Source organism: Lynx canadensis, chromosome A2 (genome assembly GCF_007474595.2).
Source record: "Lynx canadensis isolate LIC74 chromosome A2, mLynCan4.pri.v2, whole genome shotgun sequence".
Classification (NCBI taxonomy): Eukaryota; Metazoa; Chordata; class Mammalia; order Carnivora; family Felidae; genus Lynx; species Lynx canadensis.
In genome coordinates this window covers 78,773,497-78,795,328 of record NC_044304.2, presented here as the reverse complement: position 1 = coordinate 78,795,328, position 21,832 = coordinate 78,773,497, and the positions used below count along the sequence as shown (strand labels likewise).

General features: G+C 41.9%; 1 protein-coding gene and 1 non-coding gene across 2 annotated transcripts in view; one reads left to right on the top strand and one right to left on the bottom strand.

Moving 5' to 3' along the window:
* Window positions 1-21,832, bottom strand: part of SRPK2 (SRSF protein kinase 2) — a 252,973-nt gene that overhangs the window by 133,711 nt on the left and 97,430 nt on the right.
* Window positions 15,078-15,184, top strand: LOC115509568. The gene has a single exon (XR_003967432.1). It is a non-coding gene; the product is annotated as a U6 spliceosomal RNA (small nuclear RNA).

Sequence of the window (21,832 nt, the reverse complement as noted above, 5' to 3'; positions counted from 1 at the left end):
ACTGCCCTTGTCTGTAAAGCTGCTAACCTCCTAGCCTGGAAGGGCAAAGATAAACATCAGCGGCCAGTGCATGGTTGCACAGCAAGTAGGCCTGGACAGTGAGAACCCTTTTTCTGGATGGGTTCCCTCAAGCTTTGTCCCTGATCAGCAAGTGTCTTGGGGGCTGCCTTTTCAAGTTCTTTTAAGGGGTGCCAGTGTGGCTCAGTCGGTTGAGCATCCAACTTCAGTTCAGGTCGTGATCTCACAGTTCGAAGGTTCGAGACCCACACTGGGCTCTGTGAGCCTGGAGTCTGCTTTGGATTCTGTATCTCCATCTCTCTCTCTGTCTCCACCACCCCCCCCCCAGCCCCCACTTCTCTCTCTCTCAAAAAATAATAAACATTAAAAAGAATTTTTTTAATAAAGTTCTTTTAATACTGGACAATGCCCTTGGCCAACCAGAATCCCATGAGTTCAACACCAAAGGTATCAAAATAGTCTACTTGCCCCCAAACACAATGACTCTGACTCAGCCTCTAGATCAGGGGGTCATAAGGAACTTTAAGGCTCGTTACACATAGTGATGTCTGGAAAGCATTGTGAACACTACGGAAGAGAACCCTGATAGTACATCACGAGAGTACGGAAGGCTTACACCATTGAAGATGCCACTGTTCTAGAAAAAGCCATGAAAACCATCAAGACTGAAAGAATATTCCTGCTGGAGAAAACTGTGTCCAGATGTTATGCATGACTTCACAGGATTTACGAAAGAGCCAATCAAGGAAATCATGAAAGAGACTGTTGATGTGGCAGAAATGGTGGGTGGGTGAAGGGTTTCAAGGCATGGATCTTAGAAACATTTTTAGAGAACTGAAAAAGCAAAAAAAAAAAAAAAAAGTCAGAAATTATGAGGTATCCCCGTAAGGTTACATGTACCAGAGTGCCTGCTCCGCCCCCAGCCTCCCCTTCTGCCTCTGCCACTCCTAAGACAGTAAGACCAACCCCTCCTCTTCTGTTTCTTCCCCCTCAGACTACACAACCCAAAGATGACAAGACTTTGTGATGATCGATGTCCACTCAGTGAAGAGTAAACACTCATCATGCCATACAGTTAATAAACTTAACTGTTGTGAGGGGCACCTGGGTGGCTCAGTTGGTTAAGCAACCGACTTTGACTCAGGTCATGATCTCGTGGTTTGTGAGTTTGACCCCCACGTTAGGCTCTGTGCTGACAGCTCGGAGCCCGGAGCCCGCTTCAGATTGATTGATTGATTCATTCATTCATTCATATTCTCTCTCTCTATCTCTCTGCCCCTCCCCCACTCACACTCTGTGTCTATCAAAAATAAACATTAAAAAAATTCTTTTAAGTAAACTTAACTGTTGTGTATGTGTGTGTCTTTGTATGAGTATCTAATAACTGCATGACAAGCAATGTATGGGACATTTCTGTGTCATCACCATCATCGCCTACATATTCACCACAAGGAACACTGTGTCTAAGACTTGCATGGAAATGGACAGCCCATCCTTACGTAGGCATAAGGTGAGTGAGAGTTAATATAAAATACTGTTAATTTTGTTTTATAACTGTGCTTTCAAAGAATTACATTACTGTACACTATGCCTCCCTCTCTCATAACTGGAGGAACTGCCTATCACCCTATCATCACAGATAAGTAATTTTTTAATGTAACAATGTTTCCAATACTTTATTATGAATAGGACTGTAATACTGTAAAGCACAAAAGTTTTATAACGATTCATTCACTGGTATAGAAGCTAGGCTCCCGTGAAGCAATCCTATCGATTATAGTAGGCTACCATAAAACAACCATATTGTTGCTACTTCATTATCACTGCATGACTCATACCCTATAAATAAACATACATTTCTTTTTCACATTTTCTTTTGGTTACTCTTTTGTTTTTTGTTTGCTTTCATTCAAAAAAATTTTTTAACATTTATTTATTTTTGAGGGGTGGAGAGAACAAGTCGGGGAGAGGCAGAGAGAGAGGGAAATATAGAACCCAAAGCTCCAGGCTCCAGGGCTCCAGACTGTCAGCACAGAGCCTGAAGCAGGGCTCGAACTCATGACCCATGAGATCATGACCTGAGCCAAAGTCGGACACTTAACCGACTGAGCCACCCAGGCACCCCAAGTTTGTTTTCATTTCTGATGTCTAGTGTTAGAAATATGTGTAACAGCTATAGTGTTTTGTATCAGGTAAGACAATGCAGGTACTGATAGACAATTCATCTTGTAAACAGGCGACATAAACTGATGGTACTGACAAATACAGTACAATACTACAAATGTATTTTCTCTGCCTTATGATTTTTATAACATTTTCCTTTGTCTAGCTTACTTCATTGTAACAATATAGTCTATAATACCTGTAACATACAAAATACGTGCTGATCAATATCAGTTAAGGGTTCCAGTCAACAGTAGGCTATTAGTAGTTATGTTTTCAGGAGTCAAAAGTTACATACAGGATTGTTTTAGTAACCTCCTCATTGTTTGAGAGTCAACTATACTTCAGTCATTCCAATAGACTGTATTACTAGTTAAAATACACAAAATCAGCTTGTACTGCTTGGAATGCAAAAGCCTGATTGACAGGCTTCACCATTACACAGTCTCCATTTTATATTTGTTAAACATAAACAATTTCTGAAATACAGTTCTTTTGGTTTTAATAACAAAATTATTTTGTTTAGTAGAAAGTTGGAAACTAGAGCAAGCTCACTGAAGAATGTAACATCATTTATAATCCTACTAACTAGACAGACACAACCACAATCATTTTGAAACACACCTTTCCAAGTTTTCTGCCCAAATGGACATTTTGATCCCCGAGAAGAAAGTGTGGACACATTAACCACACTAGAGACCTATGGAGACATGAAGCAAGGATGACCACATAATTCATCGTTCCGTAAGGGCTTCTTTCTTTCCTTCCCTTATTAATAATCCAAGAAAACATCCTTAAATTGGGGCTATCCTTGGCAAACCCAGCTGTAGGGTTGCCCTACATACCTGAATAGCTCAGCCTACTGATTAGAAACCTCCACTTTAGAAATAGTACCATTCATCAGAAGAGGCTATGAATTATAAATTATCCTTCCCTAGCACAATTTATTTTTACCAACTGGCAAACAGGGGAACAAGAAGATAAATCTAAGTCCTAACAAATCCAAAATTTTAATGAAAGAAGTTTTTTAAAAACTGCAATAGAGGGGCGCCTGGGTGGCGCAGTCGGTTAAGCGTCCGACTTCAGCCAGGTCACGATCTCGCGGTCCGTGAGTTCGAGCCCCGCGTCAGGCTCTGGGCTGATGGCTCGGAGCCTGGAGCCTGTTTCCGATTCTGTGTCTCCCTCTCTCTCTGCCCCTCTCCCGTTCATGCTCTGTCTCTCTCTGTCCCAAAAATAAATAAACGTTGAAAAAAAAAATTTTTTTAAAAAGAAAAAAAAATTTAAAAACTGCAATAGAATTAGCATCAGAAGATGCAAAATATAGATACCACCCCTTCCTTCTTAGGTCAGAAAAAATGTTGACCCAATTTGTCCTTGCACAGGAAGTCATTCAATAAAAAACAGAGAGAACAAAGGACTTTTTCCTGAATTATCAAGGCATCAATGAAACAGTACGCCCAGTTCTCCACACCCAAAATAGTGTATCATTTGGGGTTTTCTTCCCCCCTTTAAGTAGGTCAGAGCCCTTAAGAAGGCTGGAGGGGAAAATCAAAATACATGGTTTCGAATATACTCCTAGAAGCTGACATGATGAGGTGGGATGAGAGCAAAATAAATAAATAAATATAACTTAATTAACAGACTCTAATTCAACAGACCCAGATATAGGAACAGTGCTCTACAATACAAAGCAACAGAAAAACCAACTAGGGGGAAATCAGAACATAGATTCAACAAGAGCGATACGTAATTGATAACAGTAAGAAAGCCAGAATCCCTTGAGCTTATTTCTTTCCTCCTCTTTTTAAACAAGATCTTGCTTTGTAGCAGCTTTCGCTTTTGGTTTTCTGCCTTGTCAGCAACCGTTCCTTACCTACAGTCTATTTCCTTTCCTCCCTCCGAGTACTCTTTTCTGAAGATGAATTCTGCTCACATTCCCCACCTCTACTGATGATATTTTACCTACAGGAGAGGGAAGTCAGTTTCCAAATCACATACGCTGGGCTCAGCCTAAAAGGTCATAGGTAATTTTTTTTATAAACGTACTTTTATCCTTTCACGGAGTGATAGTGAAATAATTTTATCTGGAAGCAGGGGAGAACAAACACATTTTAAAACATTTCTTTAAACAGAGTCCCAAGAATACAGAAAGGGTATAAAAAAAATCACATGAGGCATTACATATTATGTCTGGTTTGTAAAGTTCTCTACATATAAATCCCAGACAGAAATTACAAACAGGCCAGGATGAAGGGAGAGGGAGAGAGGGAGGGGAAAAAGGAACAAAAACCTTCTTAACGTTAACAGCCTCAACACAGATTGTAGTTTCAGAAAAGCACAGGGTGAACTAACAGCTGACCTTTGAACCTCATTTGTCTCTAAAAATGGCAAGATCGCTGAAGAAAGAGGAAGCATACTGCCTTGAAACATTTTGTAAAGTGTTTTTTCTCATATGTTGTATTTTCAACATGCTCTTGATTTATTGGAGGGCTTTATTTGCCACAAATGAAAATATTTACCAGATATTTACCCAGATGTTTGTTTATCAATATTTTTACCAGATATATATATATATAATATTTAATGAATATTTGCCAGTTTAAGATGCTTAATTTAAGTAATCTTTGGCAGCACAATTCCAGTGCACAATCTGCAATGCTTTATTATTTTGTTTAATAGTTTGGCAGATAATCTTTTGCCTTTTTTTTTTTTTTTAAAGAGAGAGTGAGAGAGCATCTTAAGCCGACTCCACACTGTCACAGAGCCTGGAACAGGGCTTGATTCCACGACCTGAGCTGAAACCAAGAGTGAGACATGTAACCAGCTGAGTCACCCAGGAACCCCTGCAATGCTTTATTTTTATTATTGTTTTGTTTGTTTGCCTTTTAAAGAATGATCAAAAACCATTTTACCAAACTGATGGAAAGAATACAGAGGCAAAAAGATACAAGGACTCCAAGTGAAAACACTGAAATGGTGTCAGAATACAAAATAACTTTTTAAAAAGAGACTATATGGTAGGGAAAGAATGTAAACTTCTTTTTGAAATTCTGCTTCTAAAGAACTCTAACTCTAGGGGCACCTGGGTGGCTCAGTAGTTTAAGTGTCCAACTCCTTGATTTCGGCTCAGGGCATGATCTCACAGTTTGTGAGTTCAAGCCCCACGTTAGGCTCTGCGCTGACAATGCAGAACCTGCTTGGATTCTCTCTCCCTCTCTCTCTGTCCCTCCTCCACTTGCACATCCTCTCTCTCAAAATAAATAAACTTTTAAAAACTCTAATTCTGACACCAAAATTAGATGGTAACAACCTAAGGTACAGAACAGGACCATCAAGCTAAATTTAGACATCCCCTCTCTGTGGCATCTAAGTCATTTATTGAATGGTTAAATTCATAATTTCCCAACTGGTATGCATTATTATATTTGCTTTATACACATACAGAAACTGAGGCCCAGAGAAGGTTACCTACTTGCCCAAGGTAAACAAAGCAATCTGGTGTCTGAGCGCAGTAGAAAATCTGGCCTGATTCCAGAGCATGTGATCAGAAAACAATACCACCCACTACCTCTTAAACATCCGTTTTATAAACATTATCTCTTTAAATCCTCACAATTCCATGTGAGGTGGGCATTATCATCTTTATTTTGAAGATCAAGAAAACCTAAGACTTAAGTTAGCTAGCTTGCCAAGATTTAGTTTCTGGTCCGTGGCTCCAAAGCCCATACTCTCTCTTCCAATGTATCATGCTGCTTTCGGTACTAATATTCTATAAATCTATCACCACAAAGTGTTCCCTTCCCTTACAGGAAACGATTCCATGCAGGATGGAGATGAAGTAGGACTTGATCTTTTGTTGCCACAGCCTCTCCTGTTCCCCCCTTCTCACACCCCTATTGCCTCTCCCAGTGAAGTACTGAGACAATTCTCAAGGACTTACATTACGATCAGTAACTCCCTCTACGACCACCCACCACCCTTCTCAAACAGACAACTAGAAAAGCTTAAAGCTATTAGAAGGAAATCTTCCCCCGAGAAAAGGTCACCAGGGCAGGGCCACTGTCAAGAGTCTGCCATTCTCTGCATGATAACCTTACTCCAAGTCCAAAGACCAAATCATAAACTGATACGTATTTTTCAATTAAAAAATCAAATATTTCCCCCTGCTGCCATTTCTATCTTGTGCGATTATCATCTGATTCATGATGGGCAACATTTCTAGGTCTGCTACCTCATCTATAATGCGAGCAACACCGTCTTAAATGCCCCTGTCGTTTCAGAGCTCTAAGTTATCTGATAGGATCCCTCTTCCTCTGCCTGTTCGTGAGGAAGAGGCTGATAGTTTATGGGGGGTGGCGGGGGGGGGGGGGGGTGGGCTGTAGACAAAGCCCCACAGTAAGTACAGCAGAGTATTATCAGGTTCTACTGTATACACAAAGATCCACTCACAAGCACACACACAAAGTCCAGTCTGAAACAAGCAACGAAAACCACCCAGAGCCTGGGCTTTGCCAACCCAAAATGAATCCTCTATTTTTAGCTCACATCCACACAAGACAGGGCCTAGCCTGGCCTGCGGCAGCCAAATGAGCGGCCAGCTGGGCTCACCAATGAATCTTAAGGCAAGCCGGATCTCTAATCCTTAGGAGTAACCTTTGGCTTGACTACAGCCAAAACCTGAATATAAGAACAGAAAGCTACAAAGGCTCAAAGCCTACCAAGGAAGCGGTATCTCAAATATGTAAGGCTACTTCCTGTATTTTATTTATTCTGGTAGACGGCGTGGACAAAGTTCAAAAAGCCTGGACATCTTTACATTGTAATCTCAATTTTCCAAGTCTATATGTCATTTTACAGTTGAAGAACATGAGAACGAGCAGAGGTGACCAAGATTAAATTCAAAATCCCAAAGTCACTTGCCAAACAACCTTAAATAGTAACTAGTGAGTTTAGTAAGGGCTGTGAACCAAGTTGAGAATTTTAATAAACTCTGAATTTGAGAAGAAGTACAGAATTTTAAATTTCAATTATCCAGATTATAATATCCATAAATCAGAGTAGACTGATACACAGCGGCAGTTCAGCCAAACACCTAAGATTTAAATGTGAAAAACAGCATCAACAAAACTTCCCCAGTCCAATCTAGGGAGTTGCGCCTAGTGTCCTCGCTGCTGGCATCAGACAGATGCAAGGGAAAGAGCACTAGACAGACAGGAAGCAGTTAAGCTCCGGTCCCAATTCTGCCATTAATTAACTGGTATGCCTCCACGGCTCCTGGCGCGCGGGCAATTCAAAGATCAGGTAAGTGTTTCCGGGAGAAAAGAGTTCTAGCAGAAAGATGCCACTGGAGTCCCCACGGAAGATAGTGGGAGTCCTTTAAGGTTTCCGAGCACAGGGAGGTTGGGTGAAACAGCTACAGAAACAAACATCTAACAGAGCTTTTCAGGAGAGAGCAAATTAAGACAATATTGCCCAACAATACTGTCTGATTAAAAAGAAAAAAATTTTTTCTCAGTGTAAACCTCCTTACTAATTGGGAAAGAAATTAAAAATCTTTTATGCAAATAAAATTTGTGTCTACTATATGGGCTACAAGATGTGCCAGGAACGCCACCAAGATGGATGAAACTCTCTCACCATCCAATGGGGTGACGGGCAGCTTCTCAGATGTATCAACGGCTTTCTGGGAGACACAAACAGAGAAGGACCCTCTGCAGGGGCACAGGAGGGGCCATTCAAAGTGGGGACAGTGTCTGAATGGTGAGGTCTATGCAGAGGGAAGAGCACTTATGAAGAAGGCGAGGAGTGAAGAGCCAAGGGCAGCAGGAACTGCAGGTGGGGGGGCACCCAACAGTGAAAAGACCTTCTCAAGCCTGACCAGGAAGTCTCTCATAGGAATGAGATCCTGGAGGTGACACAATGGGCAAAGGGGAGGGGCTGGTGACAGGCAGCAAAGAGACTGAGCAGCACTGGAGGCCAGAGGCAGGAAGGCTGAATAAAAGCAGTGCACTAAGGTCACAGAGAAGCACAGGGTTTGGGAAGGATGCTTGCAAGGGAATTAACAGGACCCGGTGACCAACCAGATGTAGACTCTGAGGAAAAATGAGGAGGTCACATAATGCTGAGGATTTTGAGTCTATACAAAGCTATAAATATTCACTCTTTAAATTCAAATGAGCAGTGTGACAAAATTTTAGAGATAGAAGGACCATTCCTGGTCACAGAGGCCCACACTGTGCTTGACAGTTAAGAAGTAACATAAGCGGGGCACCTGGGTGGCTCCACGGGTTAAGCATCCGACTCTTGATTTCAGCTCAGATCATGATCCCAGGGTTGTGGGATCGAGCCCCGAGTTGGGCTCCACACTGAACGTGGGGCTTGCTTGAGATTCTTTCCCTCTCTCCCCTCTACTCATACTCTCTTTCTCTGAAGGAGAAGGAGGAGGAGGAGAAGTCGTCACATGAGCAAGAAGTCTGGCAGAGAGATGACAGCGGCTCCAGTAGCTGCTACAAAGAAAACCTTGAAAGTTACATACACAGTTGACCTCTGAACAATCTGAGGGTTAGGGGCACTGACCACTATACAGTGGAAAAGCCACATACATATAACTTCAGACTCCCCAAAAGCTTAACTACTAACAGCCTACTGTTGACAGGAACCCTTACTGATACCATAATGAACACATATTTTGTATATTATATACTGTATACAATAAGGTAAAAGGAGAGAAAAGAAAATGTTAAGAAAATTATAAGGAAAAAAGTTCACTTATAGAAGTGTAAAAAAAAAAAAAAAGGTGGGTGGGGAATGCCTGGATGGCTCAGCTGGTTGAACCTCTGACTTCGGCTCAGGTCATGATCTCACGGCTCATGAGTTTGAGCTTCCTATTGGGCTCTGTGCTGACAGTTCAGAGCCTCAAGCCTGCTTCTGAATCTGTATCTCCCTCTCTCTCTCTGCCTTCCCCCTCTCGCATTGTCTCTCTCTCTCTCTCAAAAATAAATAAACATTAAAAAATTAATTAAAAAAAAGAAATGTAAAAAAAAAAATAGCTGTGTATAAGTGGGACCCACACAGTTCAAACTCATGTTGTTCAAAGGTCAACCGTCCACATCAGCAAAAATCCTCACTATTTGCTGGGCCAAGATTAGGGAACTTCTTTCTATCCTTTTATAGACCTTATAAAATTTCCTGTTGCCTTCTGCTTTCTTTCAAAGCTATTTATAATGTTCATTTAAACCCACAGAGGCAGGGTAAAACTTTAACATTTAAACATACAGGGTAATTTTTGTCCTTGATCCTAGAGCCCCTGAGGGCAGCCATATAGCAAAAGAAATATTTAGTCCCTCTCCTCCCCCTACAAGTACATTTTATGAGACAGAAAAGTGAAGCACAGAGTGGCCATGTAACCTGTCTATCAGCACAGTCAAGAAGGATTAAACAAGATAAAGAGTTTGATTCATGGCCAGTTACATTTTAGGTTTCAAAAGGCATTTAGGTAGTGATGTAAAGTAGGCAGGTGGATATATATGTCTGCAGCTCAGAGTGGAGAGCTGAGATATAAATTTGGGAGTCATCAGCACACAGATGGTACTCAACACCATGGAAACAGATGAGATCATCTTCAGAGGGAATGCAGGCAAGAGCAACAGACCTAGGACAGAGACCCTGTGGAAGGGCCAACGTTTGGATAAGGGAAACCAAAGAAACTGAGGAGGATGGCTTGTAGTTCATCTTCTACCCCAACTTCTTTACAAACCAACAACAGAAACCTTTTGTGTTAAGCGTATCTATGTATTTCAGTGCCAGATATTTTAAATACCGAAGACTACCACAAATTTTACCAATTTCAGTTAGTAACAGTAATCTAGAACTGTCAGGAGAAGAGGGACTGTACGAGTTAAATCTGCTGATGAGTGGTATTTCCAGATAAAGGAAGATTTCTCTTTATGTGACTAGTTCATGGCTTAAATGTCTGCAAGAATCAGGTAGGTGAAGGGGCCTGGCTGGCTCAGTCAATAGAGCATGCAACTCTTGATCTCCGGGTTCTAAGTTCGAGCCCCACGTGGGGTGTAGGGATTAATTAAAAAATAAAACTGTAAAAAAAAAAAAAAATTCAGGTAGGTGAGTGTGAAGCACTAAGAAACACAACGGTAAATGGTGTGTCCTGTGCTACTGGCAGGGGCTGGGCCTCTCCTACTGGCATTCAAATTTGGTGGATTACAGAGAAAAATGGAGGGTCCTGGTCCTTACAGTACCATGTGAAATGGGAATCAAAACCACGTCTCTATGGGTTCACAATTACAGCACAAGGCTGCATGTTAACAGAAGTCTTTCCTCCTGCCATTAACCGTTTTTCTCTAGAGGTGAAGTGTGAATACATTCAGTGTTGTAAAATGGAAGCACTTCTTAAAACTCATCAGCTCTGTGGCTCTGGGTGTTATCTACAATCCATCTGTGAAACAGAGATAATAATGCTATGAGGACTAACTGAAAGCATGTCTGGAAGAAGTCCCTAACTCGATGACCATTAGGCATTAATAAATGAGGAAGAGCAGGAGGAGAATGGGATGGACTAAATGATGATGAGCTTTCGAAACTATTATCACTCATCATCAAAGTGCAATAATACCTGTGCAGCTATTAAAAATCACTCGAGTACTTGGGGCGCCTGGGTGGTTCAGGCAGTTGTTAAGCATGTGACTTTGGCTCAGGTCATGATCTCCCGGTTCACGGGTTCGAGCCCTGCATCGGGCTCTGTGCGGACAGCTCAGAGCCTGGAGCCTGCGTCAGATTCTGTGTCTCCCTCTCTCTCTGCCCCTCTGCTGCTCACGCTGTCTCTCAATAATAAATAAATGTAAAAAAATAAATTTTTTTTTTTAAATCACTTAAGTACCATATATATCCCCCTCCCCCCCAAAAGGAGCTACACCTTTTACAGGGTTCTCATTTTATTGTTTGAAGTTTTTAACCATTAACTGAACAAAATATGACAATTTTAAAAAAAAATTTTTAATGTTTATTTTTGAGAGGGGGAGGGAGGGTAGGGAGAGAGGGAGGGAGGGAGGGAGGGAGAGAGCATGAACAGAGGAGGAGCAGAGAGTGAAGGAGACACAGAATCTGAAGCAGGCTCCAGGCTCTGAGCTGTCAGTACGGAGCTTGATGCAGGGCTCAGACTCACAAACCACGAGACCATGACCTGAGCTTAACCGACTGAGCCACCCAAGTGCCCCAAAATATGACAATTAAATGGTGCCTAACAAAATGTATTAGACAGTAGCTAAAATGAAGGGTTATTTTTTTAATTTAAAAAAAAATGTTTTAATGTTTTATTTTTGAGAGAGAGATAGAGCGCGAGCAGGGGAGGGGCAGAGAGAGAGGGAAACACAGAATCCGAAGCAGGTTCCAGGCTCTGAGCTATGAGCACAGAGCCTAACAGCAGGCCTCCAACTCAAGAACCGTGAATCCTGACCTGAGCCAAAATTGGACGCTCAACCAACTGAGCCACTCAGATACCCCCTAAAATGAAGTTTAATTCTTGGTATGAAAATTGATTGTATTGATGATCTTTTTTACCTCCCCCTTAAAAGGCTGTCACTACTTAAAGGAGGCAGATCCTATGATTCCAGAAGGTCGGAGTCACTGCTCCTCTTTGCCTAAGAAATTGCATAATTCTCTTCACACAGAACAGATTTGGGGTTAAAGACTTCTATGTAAAGCCAGGATGGGAAATAAGGAGAAGAGGATAGCAAAAACGTGAATTCTGTCCAGGTGTGCCAGTCATCTTTGCTTTGTTTCATGGCCAAGATTGGCACCCCTAGTCTCTCTGCCTTCTTGGTGCTTAGACACTCAAGTTGCTGGAGAAGGACCTGAGGTGTGCATATTCTTATTAAACGCATGCAACCTGACTCAGGACACCTCGTACATAGAAACACTGGAAATCTTTGTCAGTCGGTTGTACCCCTGAGGTGCAGAGGTTGGAACCGCGAGGTGACACTGTGAAATCATAAACACACTGGTTTTCTTACCTAGAAAGTGAAGAGACCCATCCACACTATACACCTACAAGAACTGTTGAAAGAATTAAATTAACAGTGAACAGGAGAATGCACTGTAAGGTACTGAGGTTATTACTCTCTTCTCCAGCTAGAGCAGAGAATTATAGAATTCAAATTCTACCAACACTAGTATAATTTAGCATAACCAATCTCGGTTTTCTTAAAGAAAAAGTAAACTGGTCAATTTCTTTGTACAATGTTCCAAGACTCTAAATTCCTACACTTTAAGTACTGAAAGTAACTGGTTACAAGAGTCCAATGTGGAACCTGAGATGAATCACTTCACCATTTTGGGCATCAGTTTTCCTCATGCAGAAAACAAGCGTGGAGGACGAGCGGGATCTCCAAGCTCTTTTCTGGCTAGGACTTTTTTGTTCCCCCATTATATTCATCTGTACATGTCTGGTCACAAAAACTAGTGAAATGCTTTTGATTAGTTAATAAAAACGAGTCATTCCAACTGAGTTACATCATTCATAAGTGAACTTTTACATTCCACCATCCCGACTGTATTAAAGTTAGAGGGAAAATGACAATTTTCATAGTGTGGTGATCACTCCCAGCATGAAGGACAGGAAACATGAAGTGTAAGTCTGCTATTTCTTCGCATGAGCCCTTGTTGCCCACATGCCTCTCAAAGCACAACTGTTGCTCTCAAAGCAACAAACAGTGCAAAGGGACACTGATGTGTTGCCCCAGTGGAGAAAAGGCTGGCTGTGCCAGACTGAGGCGGGACACACCATCATTTCACATTCAGAAACACACAGGATTCACTTTATGCACATGCAGGATGTGACGCCACTGAACTCTTAGCGGGAATTCTCAAGTTCAAAACTACAAAAAGTATCAAATCATATGAGGTAACTAGACAGAGCCTCAACTTTAGAAAAAGTTAACTTTAGGGTCCCTGGGTGGCTCAGTGAGTTGAGCATCTGACTTTGGTTCGGGTCATGATCTCATGGTTCATGAGTTCAAGCCCAATATCGGGCTTTGCACCTGCTTGGTTCCACACTGTTGGTGCAAAGTCTGATTGGGATATTCTCTCTCTCTCTCTCTCTCTCTCAATGAGTAAATAAACTTAAAAAAATGTTTTTAAATAACTTCAGTAGATCTACTTTAAAACATTAGATTGAAAGAAATTTCTTGGGAAATGCCTCACTTGAGTTTATTTAAACTATCACTACAGGGGCACCTGGGTGGCTCAGTCAGTTAAGCGTCTGACTTCAGCTCAGGTCATGATCTCACTGTCAGTGAGTTCAAGCTGCATCGGGCTCTGTGCTGACAGCTCAGAGCCTGGAGCCTGCTTTGGATTCTGTGTCTCCCTCTCTCTCTGCCCCTCCCCCGTCCTCCCTCCCTCTCACGCGCGCGCTCTCGCTCTCTCTCTCTCTCACACACACACACACACACACAAATGAACATTAAAATTTTTTTGAGCTATCACTACAAACAGATCCATCATAATATCTAGTCCTAAGAATCAGAAGGCCTGTCATATTCTCCATAAAATGTGTGATTCCATCCAACTACCAGAAGGGTGAACCACAGATAAGCAGTTCATTTTTGTCGCTGGCTGTTAAATATTTTACAGCACCTCTGAGAGAAGCAGGGGTAATAACTGTCTTCTTTTTCTCCAGGAGCCAGGTGGACTGCCATGCCAAGCCCAAGCTACCGCTGAGAACATGACTGGCCTTAGGGCAGCGAGAGCAGCAGGAGCTACTCAGGAGTGATGACAGTGGAGGGACAACATGACGATGGGCCGGACACTGCACAGCTCATTACACCCAAACACGATTTCTGGATTTGCTCACTTTGCAATGAATACTTGCATCGACGCTGCAACAGAAAGCACCACAGCAATAAATCCATCATCGATACAATCTCAATGCAATCTTGCTTCAACTACAAAAGCTCAGGAAAAAAAGGTGTCAATTTATTAACCACAAAAATCCTGTAATCATGACTAACCATACATAACACAGGAAAAAAATACTTAAGGTTTGACAGGCCGACCGACCACCTGTCTTTAGGACATCTCCATCCATCCAAAAAAATAAGGAACCATCCTCTTTATAAAATCTTGGAGAGGAATACACTTCATAGCCTCTCTTGGTAATCCATTTCAGTGCTTAACACTCAAGGCATCAAGGCATTCATCCACCCTCTGTCATTCAAATGGTAAATTCTGCCATAATGTTTCCACCCTTTTCCAGAGCAAATGAATAACATTTTGCCATCAACTCTGCAACGTATCTTGCAACCTTTGTTTCTATTTTACAGGGGAAAACGGGTTTCTTAAGACTTTCCTAAAAGACCTTTATGCTCGCAGGAGTGTGTGCATGTTCTAAACATGGGCAGAACGTCTCCCTTGCTAAATCCTGTCAATCAATGACTCTTGTTAAACTTCAGCATTAAAATTCAAAAGGCATACCACTGCACAGAAGAATCCTCTCCCCTCTTTTCCCACCCTTTCCTTCACCTCTTTCCCAGCCTTACATTATCATCTCAAGTTCCCACGTGGCACCACCATGTTTCGCTTCACTCTGATTTCTCACATGCTATTTCCCCAGCGTGCAACGCTAACCTGAGGACTGGGACTTCACATTCCGTCCTCCCGCTCTACAAAGTACACACACCCCTACCCACCCCCACCCTCCACCCCCCAAAAAAACACAAATTCTAGCGAGAAAAATGCAGTTGGCCAAAAAGAAGATCTTGCCTAAAAAGATGATTCAGTTTTACAACAGAGTCACTGAATGCTTACCGAACATCCACAAGGCCCTAGTTTGACAAGGAGGGTTACAGAATCTTAATTCCTGTACATCTTTTTAAAAATAAAAAAGGGTGCTCGCTTTGGCAGCACATATACTAAAATTGGAACGATACGGAGAAGATTAGCATGGCCCCTGCACAAGGATGACACGTAAATTCGTGAAGCGTTCCATATTTTTTGGGTGATGGGTATTGAGGAGGGCACCTTTTGGGATGAGCACTGGGTGTTGTATGGAAACCAATTTGATAATAAATTTCATATATTGGAAAAAAATAAAAATAAAAAAGGAAAGTCTGCCATGTTCTGTCATCAGTCTGGGGTGAGAAGCTTCTACAATACAACTTCTTGAAATCCCTTACAAAATTAAAAGTCATTAACAAAGGCACTAAGTATACCTTAAGCATTTCATGAATGCTTGACTGAATAAAGAATCTACTGCCTCAGAGTTTGTTAAAGTTGACTGTATGGACTTGGCTTTCATTTATGCACACCCAGCGGAAGGCTGAAGGTGTCACGGTAACAGGCGGCTTTACGAGAGAGAAGAGCTAAGAAGCAGAGGGGACTGCTGTCAACAGTGTCTAGTATACTGTCAACCATCATCTATAGAACACTCGAAAAGAAACAACTGAGACTCCAAAATGAGAGTGTAAGCAAAAAGGTCCTTTACACGCTGCCAGTAAGAGTGTAAAGCTCCAGCTTTGCAGAGGCAATTTAACACTCCCGACCGAGAGCCTTACAAGCTGGCTTTTCTAAGTGATTCTATTTCTAAGACCAAGACTCAATAAAAAGAATTATGGTATACCTATCCATATCATGGACTCAGTCCTATGCAGCCTTTAAAAATGATACCATAAAAAAATGCCCACAGAAGATTACTTAATAACCTAAGAAAGACCGCATATGATAACGTAAAAAGCCAATTCCAGAGTAATGTGCCAGTGTGATGTTGGGTTTTCTTGTTGATGATGGTAATGCTGTGAAAGTATGTCTGCTTGATTTTTATAGATCTACTGACGCTAAAACATAATATTAAACTTAAAAAATACTAGAGACTGACCTTTTACGATGAAAGTATGGTGCTTTTTGTGTTCTCCTTTTTATCTGAATTTTCAAAAACGAATAAACATATCTTCTGAAAAGGATTATGTTAAATAATACGTAACATAATTAAGTTACAGAAAAGGTTTACTTCTTCTGTAGGAACTAGTAGATTTTCTCCTTATAGAGAGTAAGCAACACTATTTTTTTCCTTAGTTTGGCTGCCAGGAGACTCAAAGCCAAATTTGCCGGTCACCATCAGCAGGTGCACAGCAAATGCCACATAACTGGCGGCGGGTGCTTCTGACTATCCGCCATCATAACCTTCTAGTCTGACCTGCATTTTCTCTGGCCCTTTTTCTACTGCATTGTAGATCTCCTTCTAACTAGCCTCCAATCTTTTTGTGGGGGGAGTGTGGGTGGAGGGGGGAAAAGAAAGATGGTAAAAGAAGGAAAAGGGGAAAGGAGAAAAAGGATGAGGTGGCATTTGCAGCAGCAGGATATTGTTCTAGCTCTGTAATTTTCAGGTTAATTTATTGAAGGTTAGGTCCCAGCACAGTGGGTACTGTACTACGTGTAGGATGAATGAATGGACAGAACACCTTCCCAGCTTGAGAGATGCATGTCTCTCAGGGGCCCTTCCTACTCCAAACAGTTGAAATCTTCTTGAATTCTGGTACCTTAGCATATGGTTATTAGAACAGTGCTCACCAGTATTTGTGCAGATTTGAAACATCAGAAAAACCCAGAGATACAGTTCTTAGTACAATAACAGTTTGATGTGTATGCCTTCAATCTACAGATAATGAATGCTTATAGTACTCACAGGACTTGAAAATCCTTTCCTATAAATCTGCACAGGTCTGTGGCTCACAGATTGTAAATCAATGTGCTATACAGCACAGAAGAAAACTGTTTACCATGAGCTGAATTTAGATGGCAGACATTCTTTTCTTTTGAGGCTGGCACGAGTTTTTGTTTTGTTTTTTAATTTGTGCCATCATTTAAAAGGAGAGATCTGGGGCTCCCGGCTGGCTCGGTCAGTGGGGGAAACAACTCTTAATCTCGGGGTTGTGAGTTCAAGCCCCATGGGTAGAGATTACTTCTAAGTAAAAATCTTTAACTAACTAAATATATAAATAAATAAATAAATAAATAAATAAATAAATAAGACTAAAATGAGAGCTCTGACAGAAAAAAGTAGTCAACTTCTCACAAAAATCACAAAGGCTGGCAAAATTTGGCCTGGATTTCCACATGGCAGTAGCCAGCAAGAGCTGATCCACAACCACCTCTTTATTTACTTATTTATTTTGGAGGAACACGGGTTCTTTACAAACATGTGATCTCAAAAACACAGCATGTCATTATAAAAACTGCACCACATACCTACAAGCAAAAGGACAGATGTGTAACCGTACCAGGCATCATAGCTTCATGCGGTGTGTCTTTGCAAACCATGTTATTTGTGTGCACAGGCTCTTTTTATACGTACACACATACACACACAGCCTCACACACTCTGGGCTTACAGAAGTGGGAACACCTTTAGTAGTTTTTTATCGCCTGTTTTTCACCTTTCTTGCTTTTTTTTCTACAATGCCTTTTAATAACACTGTGTTATTAAATCTTCTACATCATGTTTTAATCTCTGTAGCATATTCCTTACACTGGATAAACCATAACAAATTTAATACTCTCATACTGCAAACCATTTATTTCCAATAGCTTTGCTACCATAAATGTGCAGAGTAATTTACAAAGACAATTTTGTTTTATTTTTAATGTCTGTATTTGAGAGAGATGGCGGGGGGGGGGGGGGTGCTGCAGAGAGAGAGAGGGAGGCACAGAATCTGAAGCTGGCTCCAGGCTCTGAGCTGTCAGCACAGAGCCCAACGCAGGCCCTGAACCCATGAACCTTGAGATCATGACCTGAGCTGAAGTCTGACGCTTAACCGACTGAGCTACCCAGGTGCCCTGTGTTTTATTTTAGACTTTGAAGAAGAATATGAAAGGATGGGAGTTCTCTGGCCTCCTTCTCCCCAGTTTTCAGTCTCTTTTCCCCTCGTTTTAATTCAGTATAGCAGCAGCTAGCTCTTTACATGGGTTTGTGGTCTCTAGCGTTCTAGAGTCTGCATCTGGCCCTTGGTCCTCACTCGTCTCAAAGGCATCACTATTTGCCTTTGGCAAACGTCTGTAACCCTTACACTGTATACAGCTCTGGCTTCAATGTAAGTTCACCCAAAATGCAATTATTGGTTATCTGTAATTCTTTCAACAAATGCCAAGAGCTTCCCGCTGGTGTGTTCCATGACTAGATGCCCACGAAACTGCCCAAGTTAGGTGAGGGGGAGGCCACCCACCAAAGCCTCTTCTACACAGAGCCTAGGCTTCTGTGCTGCCTTTGCTGGCCCGTGATTTCCCAATCACTGAGTGGGCAGTGCACAGTCGCTGCTGATAAATGCTGGATGGACGCACAGAAGATGGATGGATGACAAATGTAAGCTACACTAAAATCGGTCTTTAATTTCTTCCAGCTACTGGCACATAAGGAATTCTGCTCCAAAGGGAATCTGCAATATGACTGTTAGAAGGAGAGTTATTTTTTATTGTTGTCATTGTTATTCTTACAAGAGCAGTGCACATTTGTTCAAAACTTCCCTGATCTACCATGGGGGGGGGGGGGGAGGGCAGATCCCACAGGGAAGAGGAAGTGCTGCTGCTGGGGTACAAACCCACGTTAGGTAATACGGTACCTGGGACTTGGGACTGAATTACAACGAACCGCACACTGAGAAAGTGACGCTTTTCCCAACTTCTTTCAGTCTGTCTGAGTATATCAAACAGCATGTCTCACTTTGGTGCTAACACATACACTTAAGCTCCTTTATGACACTTGCCAATTTAATTTCCCTTGTAAACAGAGGGAGCATATGGCACAGGCCTAAGCCTTTATCAGACAACAGAATCTGGACAGGATTTAACAGTAATTGTTTTTAAAGGTTCTGGTAGGGATACAGAGATTTCCTTTTAAAGAAAATTAACTTTTAAAAAGCATTATACAAATTTTATGTTATGTGCATCTTGCCACAACTAAACACAAACAAAGAACATGATATTAAGTAACAGTAAAGGATGGAGTACAACCACGACAAAGAGCACTGAGGTGATATACACAATACTGACATTTGGGAGATGAAGGGCTCTGGTTTGATGTTACCAGTTTGGCAAAGAGATGGGAAGCGTTCAGATTTACTTTAATGTCCATTTTACATTGTAACAAACGTAAAAAATATATATGTAATAACAAACTGTGCATTTTTATGGTGATAGAAAAACCTCAGATTTGTAACCTTGACACTTCAAGTTAAATTAGCTTATGACTACAATTGACAACATAGAATTATATATAACTATAACCACGTACAGCTATACTTTATTAATCTAAAACAATACCATAAAAATAAATGACTCCCTCTATACCAAAAAAGGTCTTCCCATAAGGTTCCTAATTTGCAAGCTGCAAATGATGATATAAAAATATTCTCTAATGAAAACACTTCTATATTTAAGACCGTAAGTCAGGGCTAATAGTACACCAGTAAGTAGACCAAATGTCATTGATACTCCCCTCTGTCAAACAGCAGCTGTGACAAATGCTACAAAGGAGAGGTACATGGTTCTGGAAGGGCTTATAACAAGTGTAATTTGACCTAGGCAGGGCTTCCTTGAGATGGGAAGGAAAGGAGCAGCGAAAGAGCAAAGCAAGAGAGACAGGACTGGAGTCAGAGGAATCTGCGGTTGGGATGGAGAATGTGGGTGCTCACTGACCCAGATACAGAGTTTTCCTTTATGCCAAGAACAGTGGGAAGAGGGCTGAAGGGTATGTAAAGTGGAGAGTGACCTGGCCTGAGCAGACTGGTGTTCTGAAAGGTCTGTGCGGGCTGTGATGTGGCAACCCTCCAAAGAAGTGTCAGAATCAAAGTTTAAATTGGTAACAAACAAAATAACCTAGAAATTACTGCATCTAGACCACATAAGTAATGACCAACAGGAAGGAAGCTCAGCTAATTGTCCAGGTTTGTTTTGTTTTCCTAACAGAAATTAAAAGACACTAGTACAATTTTATTCAGACATAGGATACTGAAATTTTAGAGACTATGAACAATATGAAATGTAACACTCTACAAATTTAACACTATAAAAAGTTGATATAAGATTGGAACATATAGGGGTGCCTGGGTGGCTCAGTTAAGCATTCAACCTCGGTTCAGGTCATGATCTCACTGTTCGAGAGTTCGTTCAAGCGCCACATCGGGCTCTGTGCTGACAGCTCAGAGCCTGGAGCCTGCTTCAGATTCTGGGTCTCCCTCTCTCTAGGCCCCTCCCCTGCTCGCACTCTGTCTCCTCTCTCTCTCTCAAAAATAAACATTAAAAAAAATTTATTTTTGATTGGGACATATCAAAAATGTCATAATTTCCTGGTCAGACCCAAGGTGGTCCACCTGAAGGGTTTAAGAAGACTGGAGGTCGACGGAAGGGCTCTCAAGGATGGGATGGCTGAGCACCAAAACTGAGGCCCAGATTACTTCCCTGGTTCTCACCCCAAGCTTTTCTTTTCTGTTTTGCATGACAGGCTTCTAATAAGGCTTAAATAAAGAAATAATTTTGGTATTCAAACCAAGTCTGAAAACTAATGGTAACAGCTGTGGCCTCTCCGATCCAGTTCCGAATCAGTCAGTGGGAGGGCAGTACCTCAGATGACTGACTACACTTCGTGGCTGGTTCCCATTTGGTCTCAACTTTTAACTCTGATCTCCTTCATGAAAGCTGGTACTCAGAAACAGTCCCTTATCGGCATCTACTTCTCCTCAAAAATTCTGCCCTTATCTGCATCTAATTCTGCCCGTTCACACTGGCACACTTATCAGAATTCTTCTTTTTTAAGTTTATTGTATTTATTTTCAGAGACAGAGAGGGGAGGGGAGGGGAGGGGCAGAGAGAGGAGAGAATCCCAAGCAGGCTCTGTGGAGCTGCGTTTGATGCGGGGCTTGAACTCACAAACTGTGAGATCATGACCTGTGCCGAAATCCAGAGTCAAATTCTTAACTGACTGAGCCACCCAGGCCCCTGACCCATCAGTATTCTAACAGAGAGAAAGAAAAGGGGAAGGGAAAAGACATGGGAAGGCAGAGGTAAAGGATATGCGCCGTACCAAGCGAACAAGGACCTGGGGCAGGCTGGTGTGAGTGCAGACTAGCACATTCACTTTGGAAAACTGGCAGTGTCCGCTAACACTTAGCAACTGTGCTCCCAGGTACACACAGGGCAGAAGTGCAGGCATAGATCCACTCCCCAGAAGACAGGTGTACAAATGCTCACAGGAGCGGCAATCCTAACAAACTGCAGATGTCCCGCATGCCCATCAGTAGTAGAATGGATACATAAAGCGAGGCACATTCAAGTGAATACCGCACAGCAAGGAGACGGAACTAACTGCCGCTGCTGCACACAAACACGAGCATAGCGCAACGTAATGCATGTACGGAGGGTTTCTATTTGCATGTAACGCTCAAGGGCAGATATAACTGAACAGTCAGATGTGGAAATAGCCTCATCTTTATCTTAATACTAAGTAAGACCCAAGATAGGGGCGCCTGGGTGGCTCAGTCGGTTAAGCACCCGATTTAGGCTCAGGTCATGAACTCACGGTTCATGAGTTCAAGCCCCGCATCGGACTCTGTGCTGACAGTGCACAGCCTGTTTGGGATCCTCTCTCTCTCTCTCT